The 17820-nt window shown below is 38.8% G+C and overlaps 1 non-coding gene across 1 annotated transcript; it reads right to left on the reverse strand.

Annotated features, from left to right (window-relative positions):
• Window positions 1-5848: 5848 nt before the first annotated feature.
• On the reverse strand, window positions 5849-5955 carry LOC141593678 (small nucleolar RNA R71). The gene has a single exon (XR_012521749.1). It is a non-coding gene; the product is annotated as a small nucleolar RNA R71 (small nucleolar RNA).
• Between the last annotated feature and the right edge of the window lie 11865 nt (window positions 5956-17820).

Raw genomic sequence — 17820 nt, forward strand, 5'->3', positions numbered from 1 at the left:
AGCTGTTCTAGATTATTGCAGGATAAACTGAGGATCAGGCTTAGTGCAGATGATATTGTGCATTGGTTTTCTAGAAGCAGGGCTGTCTCTAGAATGCAGAAGAGGTACATAGGGGCTTCTTATGTGGCTCTTTATTACTATGTCTGGATTACAAGGAATGAGGCAAGGGTTAAAGGTATGGTGAGAAGGCCTGAATGTGTCGTCAAACAGCTGGTGGCTGATATCAGTAACAGGTTTCAAAGAATGAATTCAAGCAAGCTCAACACTCGTGATTTGGAATGGATTCATAGCATTTGTGTTTGAGTATAGTTATCTCTTACGTTTTTTGATGTACATGATTATATATAGGATTTTTTGTAACCTACAACATTTTGATTGAATCAAATATACTTAACTTTCCCCAAAAAAAAAAAATGTGCTAACACTAGAAGCACGGCTAAGTATGAGAGCAAGATTGGACTAAGTGTTGGAAGTGCATGGATTTTGCATGAAGAAAGTGTTGGATCAAAATGAAAATGCAAGCAAAGTCATTGTGCAAGTCAAAGCCCAAGAATTCAAGTCCAAAATGTGGTGGAAAATTTGGATGCTAAAGAAGAGCTTAGGATGTCAAAATACTTAAGATGCCCTACTTAATGCTCTTAATCGCACTCATAAACAAGGCATTAAAGCACCAACTTTGGATACCTTGAGCATTAACTAGAGGATTAAAGTTGCCCGAGCTATGACATCACGTCCCCGATCGGGGTTGGTGTCCCCGATCGGGGTTGGCACCCTTTAGTCACATCCATTACCTCCTTGTTTTCCTATAAATAGGAGGCTTATACTACGACTTCAAGACCCATTCTTACATATATTTTTATTCCAAAATTCTCTCTAAATATTAGTAGTTTAGTTTAGTTTAGTTTAGCTTATATTAGTTTGTTACAACATTTCTATTATCAAGTTCAAGATTTATTCCAAGTTATTTCCAAGTTATTTCCATTTGCAATTGTTCTTCTATTTCCATTCAAGGTAATTTTATCTTTATTTTAATTATGTTATTTATTACTTCATTTAGCATTAGTTTATTTTATATTTTCACAATGTTAGAGTAGTTGCATTTGTCTAAGGAGTAAGGGAAGCCATGCATGATTAAGTAATATATAAATGTCAAAATGAGGTTAAGTTAATATTGATAAATTGTTTCTATCACATGTTTGCAACATCACGTTTAATCTTTGGTTATTGGCCGTAATCGTAGATTAAGTTTGTTCATTCGTTCTAAAAGTCGAGAGGCATGGAATTGAATTAGATTAAGCATGTATAGTAGGACGACCTAGTCATGGACGAGAGTTTCTCTTGGACCCGGCCTATGGTTGACACTAATATCGTAAGGTGGGTGTCTTTAAGCCTAAACAATTGACAATATAATTATTACCAAGTTTAACATAATCATATATTTACGTAATTGGCATGTGTGACCCGACCTCCCTAGACATTTTCTTTATTATTGTTTGATCATTACATCACATCAACCCAATCAATCAATCGATAATCTACCAAGGTAAAATTCAATCCATAACAACTAAATTATCGATTGAATTTAGTTGTTATGGATTGAATTTTACCTTGGTAGATTATCGATTGATTGATTGGGTTGAAGTGATGTAATGATAAAACAATAATAAAGAAAATGTCTAGGGAGGTCGGGTCACACATGCCAATTACGTAAATATATGATTATGTTAAACTTGGTAATAATAATATTGTCAATTGTTTAGGCTTAAAGACACCCACCTTACGATATTAGTGTCAACCATAGACCGGGTCCTAGAGAAACTCTCGTCCATGACTAGGTCGTCCTACTACACATGCTTAGTCTAATTCAATTCCATGCCTCTCGACTTTTAGAACGAATGAACAAACGTAATCTAGGATTACGGCCAATAACCAAACATTAAACCTGATGTTGCAAACATGTGATAGAAACAATTTATCAATATTAACTTAACCTCATTTTGACATTTATATATTACTTAATCATGCATGGCTTCCCTCACTTCTTAGACAAATGCAACTACTCTAACATTGTGAAAATATAAACTAAACTAATGCTAAATGAAGTGATAAATAACATAATTAAAATAAAGATAGAATTACCTTGAATGGAAATGGAAGAACAATTTCAAATGGACATAACTTGGAAATAACTTGGAATAAATCTTGAACTTGATAATAGAAATGTTGTAACAAACTAATATAAGCTTAACTAAACTAAACTAAACTACTAATATTTAGAGAGAATTTTGGAATAAAAATATATGTAAGAAAGGGTCTTGAAGTCGTAGCATAAGCCTCCTATTTATAGGAAAACAAGGAGGTAACGGATGTGACTAAAGGGTGCCAACCCCGATCGGGGACACCAACCCCGATCGGGGACGTGATGTCATAGCTCGGGCAACTTTAATCCTCCAGTTAATGCTCAAGGTATCCAAAGTTGGTGCTTTAATGCCTTGTTTATGAGTGCGATTAAGAGTATTAAAGAGGGCATCTTAAGTATTTTGGCATCCTAAGCTCTTCTTTAGCATCAAAATTTTCCACCACATTTTGGACTTGAATTCTTGGGCTTTGACTTGCACAATGACTTTGCTTGCATTTTCATTTTGATCCAACACTTTCTTCATGTAAAATCCATGCACTTCCAACACTTAGTCCAATCTTGCTCTCATACTTAGCCGTGCTTCTAGTGTTAGCACATTTTATAGTACTTTAGCTCATTTAGCTCATTTTCCTACAAAACATACTTGAACACACAATTGCACTAGAAAAACAATATTAGCTTAAAAACACTTTGATAAGTACTAAATGACATGTGAAATAAAGCTATTATAAGGGGTTAAAATGTATAGAAAATGCACTTATCATACGCCCTGGATAAGGCCATCCACTATCCAAAGGTTATGAGTAAGGGGTGAGGGTACGTATTGGGAAGCCCTTTAATCGGACACCCAGTCCCGCCAGAGTTAGCGGCATCTACTGATCGATCGTGGTTGTTTAAGTGCAAAAGTTGATAAAACGGTTTAAATGCATGAATGCGCATCTTAAAGTCTTAACCTAACATGTGAAGATTTCCTAAGTTGGTTTGTTTATCCAAATATCAAAAAAATGATGTCAAGTTAAATTTAGATTGATTTGCATGTGCAAACGGAAAATAAACATCCATTTACCAAATTCGGGTTATGATGCCACACACGATCCATTTATTTGAAAAAGAGGGTGTTAAGTGACAAAATATAAATACAAACTCGTCAATCTGATCCGTCACATATTCGGGCTAAGCGTAATCGGGATCGTCCTAGACAAGTACCAAAACGAGACAAAACAGTGCCAGGCAGCCCCATTGGGGCGCGAGCCTTGATGTGATCAATATTTGAGCATATTTAGTCCCCGAATTAGCTTCGTTCCTATGCTTTTTAATGCATATTTGAGTCATTTACTATCTTTAGTCCTTTGTTTTGCATATTCTTTGAGGTTTTGTTTCCTTGGTAGGAGAGGAGTGCAAACCTTGCATTTTCATGGCAAAATAGAGCTAAATTGATCGAATTTAATGACCAAGCATCAAAGAGAAGACAAGACTAGAAGGCCTTTGTACATAATGTAGTAGATGGGCAATGATGAAGAAGATCCTTGCATCCCCGACAAAATCCCGGAGGATTGTTGGAAGAAGAAAAGAAGAAAAGAAGAAATGGCAAGCTGAACCAAGGTCCGAGCGTCTCACCTATCGGGACGCTCGTCCAGAAGCCCCACAGGCCGCTCGTCCAAGCTGCCAGGCCGCTCGTCCAACACCTATACAATCCGCTCGTCCCGACCTTTTGGACGCTCGGATTGTCCTCTAGAGCAACACGTCCTCTCCTTTCTTCATTCGAGACGCACATATTTTTGATAGACTAGCTAAAAGGAGACCCGCATCTTTTCTTGAGAGGAGCGATTCCTCAAGGACTTAATCGTCATTTAAGCCCTTAGTAACCCTAATTTGTGCACCTAATCCCCACTATAAATACCTCATTAGTCTAATTTGATTATCATGTTCTTCTTATCAATCTTTAGTGTAGTTTATATTATTCTAATCTCTCTTTAATCTTGTAATCAAATTCTAATCAAGTATTAATACAAATCTTATTTCCTTAATTTCTCTATTGTTCATCTTTTATTTTGGGTGTAATTGAAGATTATTTGGGTTTATTGGGAGATTGACAACCTTCCATCAATCATCAAGTATTTCTATTATTCTTTGCATTATTATTTTGGAATCATCATTAGGTATAATTCTCTTAACCCCTTTTTAATTATTGTTAATCATCTTCATTTATTCATCATGTTTTGCTTTGTTAATATGATTGACAACCTTGTTAACATGTTAAACTTGATAATGAGTGAGTAGTTTCCTTAACTAGGGTTAATGGGGAAATAGGGGAAACCAACATGGGGATGATTCATGCTTAATTTAATATGTTCACATAATTTATTTGCTTGCTTGTTGTGATCTCAACTTATGCACATGTTATGTTTGATGAAATGCGAGCCTATGAATCCTTGCATTTTTTACCCATCACTTACCTTTTCAATGGGACTTGTAAGACATAAACCAACTCGAGTCTCATTAGACCATGCATATAGTTGAGTAGGGAGGATTAAGTCGACTTGTAGGTGTTGTACAATCTAATCGATTCGGCTCCGGGACACAAACCTTCCTAGGATTGTAAGATATAAACCAACTCGATCCTATCACAACAATAATTGCTTGCTTATAATTTGAGAATATGTTTGTATGATCAATTCCCATGAATCCCCTATGAACCCATGACACCCTAGTGCTTTTAATCAATTGTTTACACCTCTTTTTAGTCATCTTGCTTGCTTACTTTTATTGTTATTTAGTTAAGTGATCTTCTTATCTCAACCCAAATTGTGACACCCCTAGACACCACTACTTGCAATCGAAAATCCTACATCAATACCCGTCCCTTGGGATCCGACCTTTACTTGCCTCTTTACTAGTAGTAGAGTTGTTTGTGAAGTTATAAATATTGTTTTGGTCTAGCTGCTCCTAACGACAAGTAACCGAAATCTAAGCTCAAAGCGGACCGACCAAAAATGGCGCCGTTGCCGGGGATGGTGTTAACTTGATTTGATTTTCTTTGATTGTTATTAGTTGTGTCTTTCTTTGCCTTGGGGAAGTAAAACTCCTCAAGGTTTGTTCTAATTGTTTTCGAGTTATTTGATATTTTGCATGTCTAGAAGATCACAAGGTAACTTGTTACCCATTGATCACGAAATTGAAAGGACTTTGACAACCAATAGAAGACTTGCTAGAAATACTTTGAGAGGTATTGGTGAGGTTGTAGATATTCAACCAAATACTATTGAGTTCATCAACCCTTTTGCAAGAGAAGGTGAGAAGAACCCAACACAAAATCAACCACACAATCAACCCACAATGCCTAAGTTTTCATCACATTCCGTACCAACCGAGGAGAACCTACCCAATGGAACTCTCACACCACAACACTTAACCGGAAATTTCATTGCAAAATCCGCATTTATCCAATTAGTCGAAAGAAGCCAATTTGGGGGGATGCCTAGTGAAGACCCTCATTCCCACATGGAGACTTTTTGTGACTATTGTGATGCGATTTCACAAACCGGAGTGACTCAAGACCAAATTCGATGGGTCTTATTTCCTTTTTCTCTAATTGGTACCGCGAAACAATGGTTGAAGAGCCTTGATAAGGCTACTCTTGGAATTGACTCTTGGAAGAAGTTGGCTCTAGCTTTCTACAAAAACTTCTACCCTCCGGAAAAGACTAACATGCTAAGAGCTCAAATCACGGGTTTTAAGCAAAGGGACGAAGAATCTTTGTATGAAGCTTGGGAGCGATTCAAAGGAACTTGTCGCTCATGTCCTCATCATGGACTTAGCGAGTGGTTCTTGGTACAACAATTTTGGAATGGTCTTTATGAAGACTCAAGAAACATTCTCAACATGGGATCAAATGGTATGTTCACCGAAGTTGACGATAATCAAACTTGGAACAAGATTGAGGAAATGGCGGTCCATAATTCACAATATAGTAGACCTCGCAAGGCTACTAGAGGAGGAAAGCATGAAGTGGACTCTATTACTCAATTGGGTGCTCAACTTAGTGCTCATATTGATACCATCAACTTGAAGTTTGAGAAGGCTATGGCTAAGCTTGAAGAAGCCTCAAAATCACCAAAGCATCATGTTAATGCCATGGTGGCATCTTCATCAATCCCAAGTGGGATATGTGATAATTGTGGAACTTTGGGACATGACCAAAGTGAATGTAGGGGAACAAATGAGTAAGTGAATGCTTTTCAAGCATACAAAAGTGGTACCCCTTATTCCAACTATTGCAATAAAAACACCAAATTCCACCCAAATCTCTCATACAAAAGCCAAAATGTTCAAAACCCTCAACCAACATACACCCCACCTCCCATGAGAAACCAAAATCAAAGACCCTTTTTCAACCAAAACCAAGGTTATCAAAATCAAACTCCATACAATCAATAAAATGACCAAGGTTTTGATGTTCAAAAAGCGGTCCTCTAAATGCAAAAGAATCAACATGAATTTTTCACTCAAATGCAAAAAGATAGCCAAGCAAAAGACATCACCATCAACAACATCCTAGCCCACACAAAAATGTTGGAAACTCAAATGACCCAACTAGCATCTTCAAGCTCTCAAAGACAAAAGGGGCAATTACCACCTCAAAGTAATCCCCCAAGACATGAAACGGTTAGTGCCATCCACTTGAGGAGTGGTACGAGATATGAAGGACCAAAGAAGAAAGTTGAGGATGAAGTTGTGGAAGCTAGTGACAAGGAAAGAGTTGTGCAAAACTCTAAGGAAGAAGAACCCACCAATCAAGAAGTTTCAAAGAAAAGTGAAGAAAAAGCCAAAGAGAAGGAGCCCATTGTGATTAGACTTCTATTCCCGAGTCGTCAAGCTAAGCCTAAGTTTGATGACCAACTTGGAGAATTCATGGTGAAGAGTCTATCACACCCGAAATACTCGAGGGGGGGGGGGGGGTGAATTGAGTATTTAAAAATTATGCCTACTTTTTATTTTATATCAAGGTGATTAATTACTTAAAGTTTATTGATTAAACTTTAACTAATTAACTAATTGATTATGAACGTAATGAAATGACTAAAAAGAAAGATGCAAGGACACACGATATTTGAAGTGGTTCAGCTTCACACGTCGAAGCCTACGTCCACTATTCTCGATTAATAATTTTAGTACCTTACTCCGAATTACAAAATTATCAACCCAACTCGTATAGTTAACTCTAACTATAACTCGATTTGAATATCACTAGATATTCGATTTGACTATCTTAAGTTACTAAGAAAGCACTTGATTGTTCTTCTAAGTGTTCACACAATTGAACGAGCAAGAAACAATATGAAGTACTATTATCTTATGACGTAATCTTAAGAAAGATAAGCAATTTGAAGAGCACGACTTTTCGCAATATTTTCAAAAACAAAACAATAAGACAATTAAGAATTTAAACTCAAATATGTTATGCAAGGATTGTTGTATTTCGAAAAGCTTACTTAAATAAGGAATGAACAATTGTATTTGATGCGTGTCTTTTATATGATGTTTTACATCCCATTTTACACGCATTTCAGAGCTCATTCATGTAGTTTATGCTACATTTCTCCCTATTTCCGTCTACTTCCGTATTTTTGTACATTATTGCGAAATGTGAAGAATCCAAATGAAATCGAGCTAAATCCGTCTCCGATTATCCTGCATTGCAATTGACGTGAAGTATTCACCCGAGGAACGAGCTTGGTGCGCATTTCAAGGCCCAAAAGATAAATCCACGAGATTATAGAAGTCAAGTAGCAGCTCAAGAAGTCGATCGACCACTGCCATCAGTCGATCGACCAATATGCGGGTTCCAGAAGCTAATGTACACTGAGGATCAGTCGATCGACCGCCATGCTCAGTCGATCGACCAATCTGCTATCCAAGACGAGAATTAAAAGACCGAGGAAGCGCAAGCCCATTAAGTTTAGGTTTTGGAAATAAAAGTTACGTATGTTTGCTATATAACGTAACTTAGAACACCAGTTTTAGGGATCCGATTTTTATCTAAGTTTTACACAGTAACCTTAAGTTTTATTAGGGTTTGGAATATTGTTTAGCATTGGAATTTTCGTTCTTATTCTTAATCTTTCCTCTGCAATCTCGGTATTCTTCGGCCCTATTTCAATTCACTTCTATTTCGTTATTAGTATAGAATTGCTAGTTAGATTCCCGAAACCGTTTTATCATTGCATGTTAATTGTTTGTCTTACCGCTTTAATTATGAATTCAGTACTTTTATGCCCTAGTTTTATTGTTGTTATCACCTTCAGCATGAGTAGCTAAATTAATTGTGCTAGGATGTAGGGAAATCATAGCGTAGGCGGCGTAGTACTAAAATTGGACTGAATTCGCGTGTCAGTCGATCGACTGTCATACCCGGTCGATCGACTGACCACGTGAGGTTACCTTTCGTTTTAATTGATTTTAATGTTGTATTTAACGAATCGAATGCATGCGACCAGTTAGATGCTCAATTTATGACTGACCCATTAGATCGAAAGATAGGGACAGTTGTTAGACCACCAATTAAAATGACTAAACTGTGCTGAGATCGAAAGATAGGTAGAGTTTAGACCGTTAGTCACTTTTCAGGACGAGAGTCAGTATTAGTGATATTAGGGACCTATAGCGAGATCGAAAGATGCTATTTGTTAAGAGTGGACCGAGAGGACCTCTTGTTTCCCGCCTCACATGTGTTCGATTTAGTCCTGTTTAGTATCTTTGCCGCCGAAGCTATAACGAACCGACCATCCTAGTACCCCCTTTTATATTTGATTTCATCTATTTGCTTAGTTTACTTTATTTTATTGCTCATTAGCTATAGACCAACCCAGTCAAACCCCCACCTTATTGTTACCTTAGACCGAATTTAAACAACTAGAATTTACGTCTGCCTCTCTGTGGTTCGACCCGACTGCCGCTAGCTATAGTTGTAGTTGGAGATTATAAATTTATTTTTGACACCTCACGACGGGTATCAAATTTTGGCGCCGTTGCCGGGGAGGCAATAGTTCTAATTTTTAGTTGTTTTAATTTAGTCTTTCTTAGTTTAAGGAACATCCGTTCCTTAAACTTTTCTTATATTCTTTTTGTAGTTTCCTCTTATGCGCAGGTCACAGGGTGGTGAACTAGTACCATTCAATCCTGAGATTGAGAAATCTTTGCGCGAGTTGAGACGATCACAAAGGGTATTACCGATAGAGGAAGAGTTGAGTACTATGTCAAGCTATTACGAGAACGAGCTGTTCGAGGAAGATCCACATTCTTCACCCGTTTCCACCTCTTCAGCCGAGACAGTCACTTCTCCGAAATTCCAGTCATGGGCGAGGAAGCGAGTATAGCTAGTCATTCTAAGCCGACAAATGCAAATTTATATAAAGGGTTCGAATTACCAGGAGATGACAGGAAGTTCGAACCAAAGCCTTCATACATTAGTATGGTTGAGAGAAACCGATTCGGGAGCTGCAAATGAAGATGCGGCTAAGCATATGGAGACATTTATTGACTCTCATTGTTCCATACCCCCACCAGCGTGACCCAAGACCGGATCAAGGAGACCATGTTCATCTTCTCCCTTCGTGATGCTGCAAGGGAGTGGTATAGAGATCTGGACCGAGCCGTTCATGGGATCACCGATTGGAATTCATTGGCTTTGGCATTTTACAAGAAATATTTTTTTGCCTCGAAGACCAATGCAATTAGAGCTCAAATCACGAGCTTTAAACAAGGGCCGGGCGAGAACTTCCACGAAGCATGGGTCCGTTTTAAGAAGTTGGTGCGAACCATACCGCACCATGGGTTCGAAAAATGGAGCTTGTGCAATCGGTTCTATAATGGGCTGTATGACGATCGAGGGCTATTTTGGATGCTGCAGACCCGGTGGCCGATTTGCTTGAGAATTTGGGAGAAACCAAGGGGTGGAAGATCATTGATGATCTAGCCACCCACAAGGTGAGTATGGGAATTCCGGAGGGAATCAAAGGAGGAGCGCCGAATCTCCTTCAGTAGTCGCACTTGAAGCTCTCACTGCGAGATTTGACAAGTATGAACTAGGAGGAGCTTCAAAGGGGGTATTTACCAAGTAAATACTGTGTCGACAGTCCTTTAAATGCATGAAAGTTGCGGAGAGCCGAGGGACACGTTTGAAGAATTGTCCTAGTCCCTTTGAGTCTTGTCTTTGCCTTTCAACATTATAGGCGGACAAACACCTACTATGAGCCTAATGTTCATCCCAACCTGAGGTGGAGTAGCCGAATGTCCTAAATCCAACTCCACCTCCGCAAAGAACAACCCTATGTGCCCCCTCATCAAAAGCAACAACAATATCAAAACCTCATTATGTGCCGCAAAAGCAGAACAACAATCCCATGGTTCTGATTTTGCTGAGTTCAAGAACTTGTTGCTGAAGGAGTCCCAAGCAAGAGAGGCCGGGATGAAGCTACTAGAGAGCCAAATTGCTCAATTGGCTAGTAAGAGTACCACTCGAGCTCCGGGACACTTACCGACTCAAACCGACCAAAAGGAGACCCTAAACGCTATCACGTTGAGGAGTGGGTCCACCCTGGAGGGGCCTGCCATGGTCGAGGACGCTGTTGAAAAGAATGAGGCGGTCCGAGTCAAAAGAAAGTCAGAACGAATAATTCAAAGAAAAAGGCGTCTACTAGGTATATCGATCGATCGATCGATACACCCGGCCGATCGATCGACACGCGGGTTACGATGAGCTTCGAATCTGTACACCTCGGTCGATCGATCGAGGATAGTGGTCGATCGACCAAGATCACTGCTGATAGCAAGATTTTTCGTCCTTCGATGCCCGATAATTTGAGAGACCATTTGTTCCGGGGTTCGACAACTCCGAAAGTGTTGGGGAAAGACCTGAGTGCTGATGGGTCCATCCCGGTTCCGAAGTTTGACCCAATGTCGGTCAATGGCTCACATTTGAGACGGTCTGAGGAGGGTTCAAGCTTCAACAAGGAGAAAGCAGTGGACTTCCAGCCTAAGTCCACGGATACCGGCATGCGCAACTTAGAGGAGAGGGCTAAGATACTTCTTACAGCCCCATATCCGGAGAGACTAGTGCCGACAAAGGAACAGGTATCTTTCAGTAAATTTGAGAAAGTCATTCGTAGCTTGAATGTACAAGTACCCTTCCTTGAGTTAGTTAATCAAGTGCCTGCCTACACTAAATTCATGAAACAACTCCTGTCTAAGAAAAAGTCACTTGAAAATGTGCATACTGTCGCACTAACCAAAGAGTCATGCTCTTATTTGTCGCACACTGCACCCCATAAGCTAGAGGACCCGGGTAGCTTTTCTGTTCCTTGCAATATAGGTACCTTCTCTATTGCGAAGGCATTATGTGACTTAGGAGCTAGTATAATCGTCATGCCTTTGAGTCTAGCTAGGAAGCTCAAATTGACTAGGTTTGTAGTGACAGATATGATAGTACAGATGGCTGACCGATCTGCGGTCCAGCCAATAGGAGTCTTAGAAGACATTCCTGTCCAAATAGGGAAGTTTTTCTTCCCTGTTGACTTTGTTGTACTTGACATGCCTGAGGATGCTCATATACCCATTATTTTGGGTAGGCCATTTCTCGCACACTTCTTTGGTGCGATCATAGATGTCGGTCTAGGAACCCTGACTTTCAAAGTAGGCAAGCATTCTATTGTTTTTGCCCAACCGCTCGAAAAAAGGACCCCATGTGGCCTGTGACTTGTAACACGGTTTCTGATAAGAAATCGTACTTTGTGCTTCCTGATTTACCTATCTTTATTCCTGTTGTAACCCCTCCGCCCCAGACTGGGAGCAAATTGGAGGAAGATTTGTCTATTTCTGATAATGCAGGAGCTGGTTTGGGGAAGGAAGAGCTGCAGGTCACTCTAGCTGCGAAGAAGCCAATCATTTCACGAGGAGGGCTTGGTTGCCTTAGCTATGCCACTGAGGAGGAAGTTGATGACGAACCGGTCAAGGCACGGAAGTCCGACTTGGACTTTGATGAGCAAGAAGAGGTCATTGACTAGGGAGATGATGGAATTGTTGATCCATTGAGCCGTACGGACATGGAAGCTAGGAAGGGTGCAGCTGAGAAGATAAGCACCGTTGAGGCTACCTCTAGTAGCCAGAAGCCGACGAAGTGGGCCATTCCGTGGCCGTTCTTGATCAACTACTAGTTGATCACATGTTTTCCAAACATTTTATTTGCTTTTGTTAGACACTTTTTATTGCTTTTGTGTGCGCGAAACTTCGCATTTTATTTTGCTTGCTTAGGATTTTATGCGTTTGAGACTTTATTTTGGGTTTTGCGCAATTTTGGGCGCGTATTATTGTGCACTTGCAGGTTTTTAGACCTCTTTAGCTCACGTAATTGAGCAAATACGAAGAAATAAGGAGTACAACAGTATTTTCAGTCGATCGACTGGCTACATTGGTCGATCGACTGAGTTGCACTTTCCAGGAGCTACTGTTCCTGACACATTGGTCGATCGACTGGCTACATTAGTCGATCGACCAAGGACGCTGCTGTACCTATTCACGACCTCTCCCCTGTTGTGTTTGGTCGATATGCTGACTTAAGGGAGTTTTCTACTCCACTTTATTTTCCGTCCAATTATTTATTTCTTCAAATTTTCTCATTTGTGCACATATTTACCGCTTCAAAATTGTCTTCTCGATTTTATGCGTAGGTTTTATTTGTCTTTCAGGCACTTATTGGTAGCACTGCTGGCTACTAAAACCTCATAGCTCACGCTGGTTTGGGGAGGTTTCCTTTGCTGCGCTTAAAGTCTTGTGAGTTCCTGATTTTCACTTCATGTCATTTTTTTAATTTATTTTCCCGCAAATTCCCATTTCTCTTTTCTTCATTACATGATTTTGCACAATGGGGACATTGTGCGATTTGGTTTGGGGAAGGGTTTTGTGTCGCATATCATTTGCTTGCATTCACGTTTACATTCTGTTTTGCATTGTTCATTTCATTTTATACGAAATTCAAAAAAAATTTCAAAATTTCAAAATTTTCCATAAAATGCACGTTTATTTTAGCATATAGGTCGAGTCGGAACGGTAGTATTTCAAGGATGATATTGCATTTTGCACCTGTTTTGCCTGAGCCTTGCTTGATTAACATGTTATTAGTAGAATCGTATAAATGCATACCTACGAGTTTTCGTTAATTATTTGCTGGACTTGAGACTTGACTTTGAAAATTGGCAAGCTACATCATATTTCTGAGATTTAGAGCCTATAACTGATGACATCTATGACCAGTTTATTTAGGAATGTGAGTAGTACTCCTTATGAGGCATGTCACATAAGTGTGCATAAATATGAACTTAATCTGCTTAATACCTGTACGCATTCAGTCTGTGGTTAGTTGACACATGTGGTAGAGGTTTCCCCTTATTCGTTTTGCCCATGAACTCCGCACTGCCAAAAACAGCCTTTTTGTCCCATTACTACATCCTACATTTAGCCTGCCCTTGTCAAGCTAGTAGTCTGTGTTCTTGGGATTGTTACTTAGTTTTTGGTAGCATATGCTCATGTTTGAGATATTGTTGGAAAGATGAAAAGGAGGAAAGAAAGAAATAGAAAAAAAAAAAAAGAGTTCTGTACTGTTCATGCGGTCGATCGACTGCCCCTTTTGGTCGATCGACTGAGGTTCGAGAAAAAGAGAAAGAATCAATTCGCATAATTCAAAATCCTTATCTTTTGGCGATTCTTGCTCCCATGTATTATTCATATTTTGTGGGGAGTTAGTTGATTACTTTTATACCTGGAGATTGTGAGATTTGTGCTTGCTATAGCACCGTTCCATTTGTTTTTGAGCAAGAAATCGGATGTTGCCATATGGTTCCGTTTCGGTACTAGCTTGATCACCTGTACCTCCACTTTTCCATAAATGTTTTGCCTCTTCTTACCCATACCTCACATATCCACATATATACCTCGTCATGTGTCATGGTCTCTTGTTGGTTGGAATGTGTATGTACGGTTGTAGAGATTGCTTTCATATTAGACTGCATGCATGTTCTTATAGGTCATAGTTAGGTGAGAGTCTTTACAAAAACCAATTCTTTCTATCTTTACGTTATTCACCTGTGCTTGTTTGAGTGATATGAGCGACCCGTGAGAGTCCAATTTGACGAGTCTCTACAGTTGACGGTTCAGTAGTTTTAACGGCTCCATAACTCGTTTGCATGATTCATTTGCTAATTGATTGTTGGTTGTGCATTAAATTGGTTTAGGCTTTACATGTTGCATTTCGCTCTGAGATTGAACTCGTTCCATTAGGTCATTAGATTGAGTCTAGTTCTTGCTTGGGGACAAGCAAGGGTTTGGTTTGGGGAAGTTTGATGCATGTCTTTTATATAATGTTTTACATCCCATTTTACACGCATTTCAGAGCTCATTCATGTAGTTTATGCTACATTTCTCCCTATTTCCGTCTACTTCCGTATTTTTGTACATTATTGCAGAAATGTGAAGAATCCAGCGGAAATCGAGCTAAATCCGTCTCCGATTATCCTGCATTGCAATTGACGTGAAGTATTCACCCGAGGAATGAGCTTGGTGCGCATTTCAAGGCCCAAAAGATAAATCCACGAGATTATAGAAGTCAAGTAGCAGCTCAAGCAGTCGATCGACCACTACCATCAGTCGATCGACCAATATGCGGGTTCCAGAAGCTACTGTACACTGAGGATCAGTCGATCGACCGCCATGCTCAGTCGATCGACCAATCTGCTATCCCAGACAAGAATTAAAAGACCGAGGAAGCGCAAGCCCATTGAGTTTAGGTTTTGGAAATAAAAGTTACGTATGTTTGCTATATAACGTAACTTAGAACACCAGTTTTAGGGATCCGATTTTTATCTAAGTTTTACACAGTAACCTTAAGTTTTATTAGGGTTTGGAATATTGTTTAGCATTGGAATTTTCGTTCTTATTCTTAATCTTTCCTCTGCAATCTCGGTATTCTTCGGCCCTATTTCAATTCACTTCTATTTCGTTATTAGTATAGAATTGCTAGTTAGATTCCCGAAACCGTTTTATCATTGCATGTTAATTGTTTGTCTTACCGCTTTAATTATGAATTCAGTACTTTTATGCCCTAGTTTTATTGTTGTTATCACCTTCAGCATGAGTAGCTAAATTAATTGTGCTAGGATGTAGGGGAATCATAGCGTAGGCGGCGTAGTACTAAAATTGAAATGAATTCGCGTGTCAGTCGATCGACTGCCATACCCGGTCGATCGACTGACCACGTGAGGTTACCTTTCGTTTTAATTGATTTTAATGTTGTATTTAACGAATCGAATGCATGCGACCAGTTAGATGCTCAATTTATGACTGACCCATTAGTTCGAAAGATAGGGACAGTTGTTAGACCACCAATTAAAATGACTAAACTGTGCTGAGATCGAACGATAGGTAGAGTTTAGACCGTTAGTCACTTTTCAGGACGAGAGTCAGTATTAGTGATATTAGGGACCTATAGCGAGATCGAAAGATGCTATTTGTTAAGAGTGGACCGAGAGGACCTCTTGTTTCCCGCCTCACATGTGTTCGATTTAGTCCTGTTTAGTATGCTGCCGCCGAAGCTATAACGAACCGACCATCCTAGTACCCCCTTTTATATTTGATTTCATCTATTTGCTTAGTTTACTTTATTTTATTGCTCATTAGCTATAGACCAACCCAGTCAAACCCCCACCTTATTGTTACCTTAGACCGAATTTAAACAACTAGAATTTACGTCTGCCTCTCTGTGGTTCGACCCGACTGCCGCTAGCTATAATTGTAGTTGGAGATTATAAATTTATTTTTGACACCTCACGACGGGTATCAGTATTTATAGTAGAAGAGGGAACTAGGGTTTGCACGAAACCCTAGGATGTCGTGAGATAGGCGGCAAAGGCTATAAGAGATAAAACTTTATCTCTTTCCTAATTTAATCCAAGATATTATAGATTAGGTAAATAAGATAAAAGTAAATCTTATTTGTTATCTAAAACTATATTTTTAAGATGTTAGGATAAGTAAACAAATCAAATCATATATTATAAAGATAGGAAAATATCTTATATAAATATAAGCTAGATTTGATTAGATAGTTTACTAAAACACAACAACCTCACACGCCCCAACGGTTTGTAGCTCACGGCTGAAACCCTAGGCCCGTGCCCATCTTGGATAAAAACCTATCTTCATGGATTAGGATTAGGTCAAATAGACTAGCAAACCCTAGGTAGCATGACGACCCATAAGTCGTTTTACTAACCAATAGGGATATGCAAGTCATCCATTATAACAACCCATAATTCAGCTCTACTATATACACAAATGATTTCGAAATATGTTTAAAGAATTTTATCCTTTGAAAAATGATTTTAAAAACTATTAAAATCGTGCCATTAAAATGCTACCTAAAGTTATAGTAGAAACAACTATAACTTTAAGTTTGGTTAGTAAAGTTATAGGTGAAATAGCTATAACTTTACTTTCCCAATACACTTATCTTAAGATACCGTCATTAGATGAAGACCTATACTAACTAATCTTCCCGGAGATCTTGATAAAGGATCTTCTCTTTATCTTGACCAAAAGCTCTTCATCTTGAGCTTTGTTAAAGACTTGATCTAGCCTTTTGCTTGAATGATCATCATACTTGAAACTTGTTACAGTTGCTTATGATGCTTTAAGAACCTTCAATGTTATAGCTCAAGCTGCTTTAACATGACTTGAATGATGCTTCACAAATCTTCAATGTTATAGCTAAGAGAGCTATAACATTACTCGCTAAACTTGTAATCCTAAGTTATTCTTAACAAATATGACACGGCTATCGTGTACCTGTCAAAAATACCAACTGGCTCTAACTAATATAGCTAGGGAAGTCGGGTCGAATCCAAAGAGAGGTAGGAAATTGTCAGCTTAATCTAAGTACGTCAAGGTAACCAAATTGGGGGGTTTTTAATCGTGATATTCTAAACTAATAAGAAGGCAAGGAAGAGAAAATAAGAGAATAAAGATCAACCAAGGAGAGAAAAACAGCTAAGACAGACGGTTCACCATAATCATTCGGTCAAGTAATCTAGGTCTCGGGTCAATGCAAATACGATCTAAGGAGCAGTGAATATCTCCTTTCGGTCTCAATTCGCCCTAAAGCGTAAATAGCTTAGCTTTCGCCCTAACTACAATACCCTATTGTTCGCTACTAGTCTCGCCTTTTCCAACCTTTCGGTCCAGGTCAAGGGTCACTAAGATATAAATGTCTAATTGCGTCGACTCAATTAAACAGATACAGATAAATGTAGCAATTAACAACGAAGATTATACCAGCATTAACCCAACAAATCGATTACTATTCTCTCATAATTATGGATCCCCTATAGCCTTAGCAGAAGAAAGTTAGCTACTCATTATCATCGAATTAACAATAACAACAAATAAATAATTGAAACTAAACATGATAATAAACTAATAAGGAATGAGTTAAAGCAATTATGATAACAATAAAGGGAAAAAGGAATTAAAGTAAATGATAAAGAATTAAGAGATTAAAAGAGATTGATAATACCAATATATATAAATCCAAATCTGAGTAGCAAAAGAGTAAAAGAAGGGCAAAATCCAAAGAA

The sequence above is a fragment of the Silene latifolia genome, chromosome 7 (assembly GCF_048544455.1).
Source record: "Silene latifolia isolate original U9 population chromosome 7, ASM4854445v1, whole genome shotgun sequence".
Classification (NCBI taxonomy): domain Eukaryota; kingdom Viridiplantae; phylum Streptophyta; class Magnoliopsida; order Caryophyllales; family Caryophyllaceae; genus Silene; species Silene latifolia.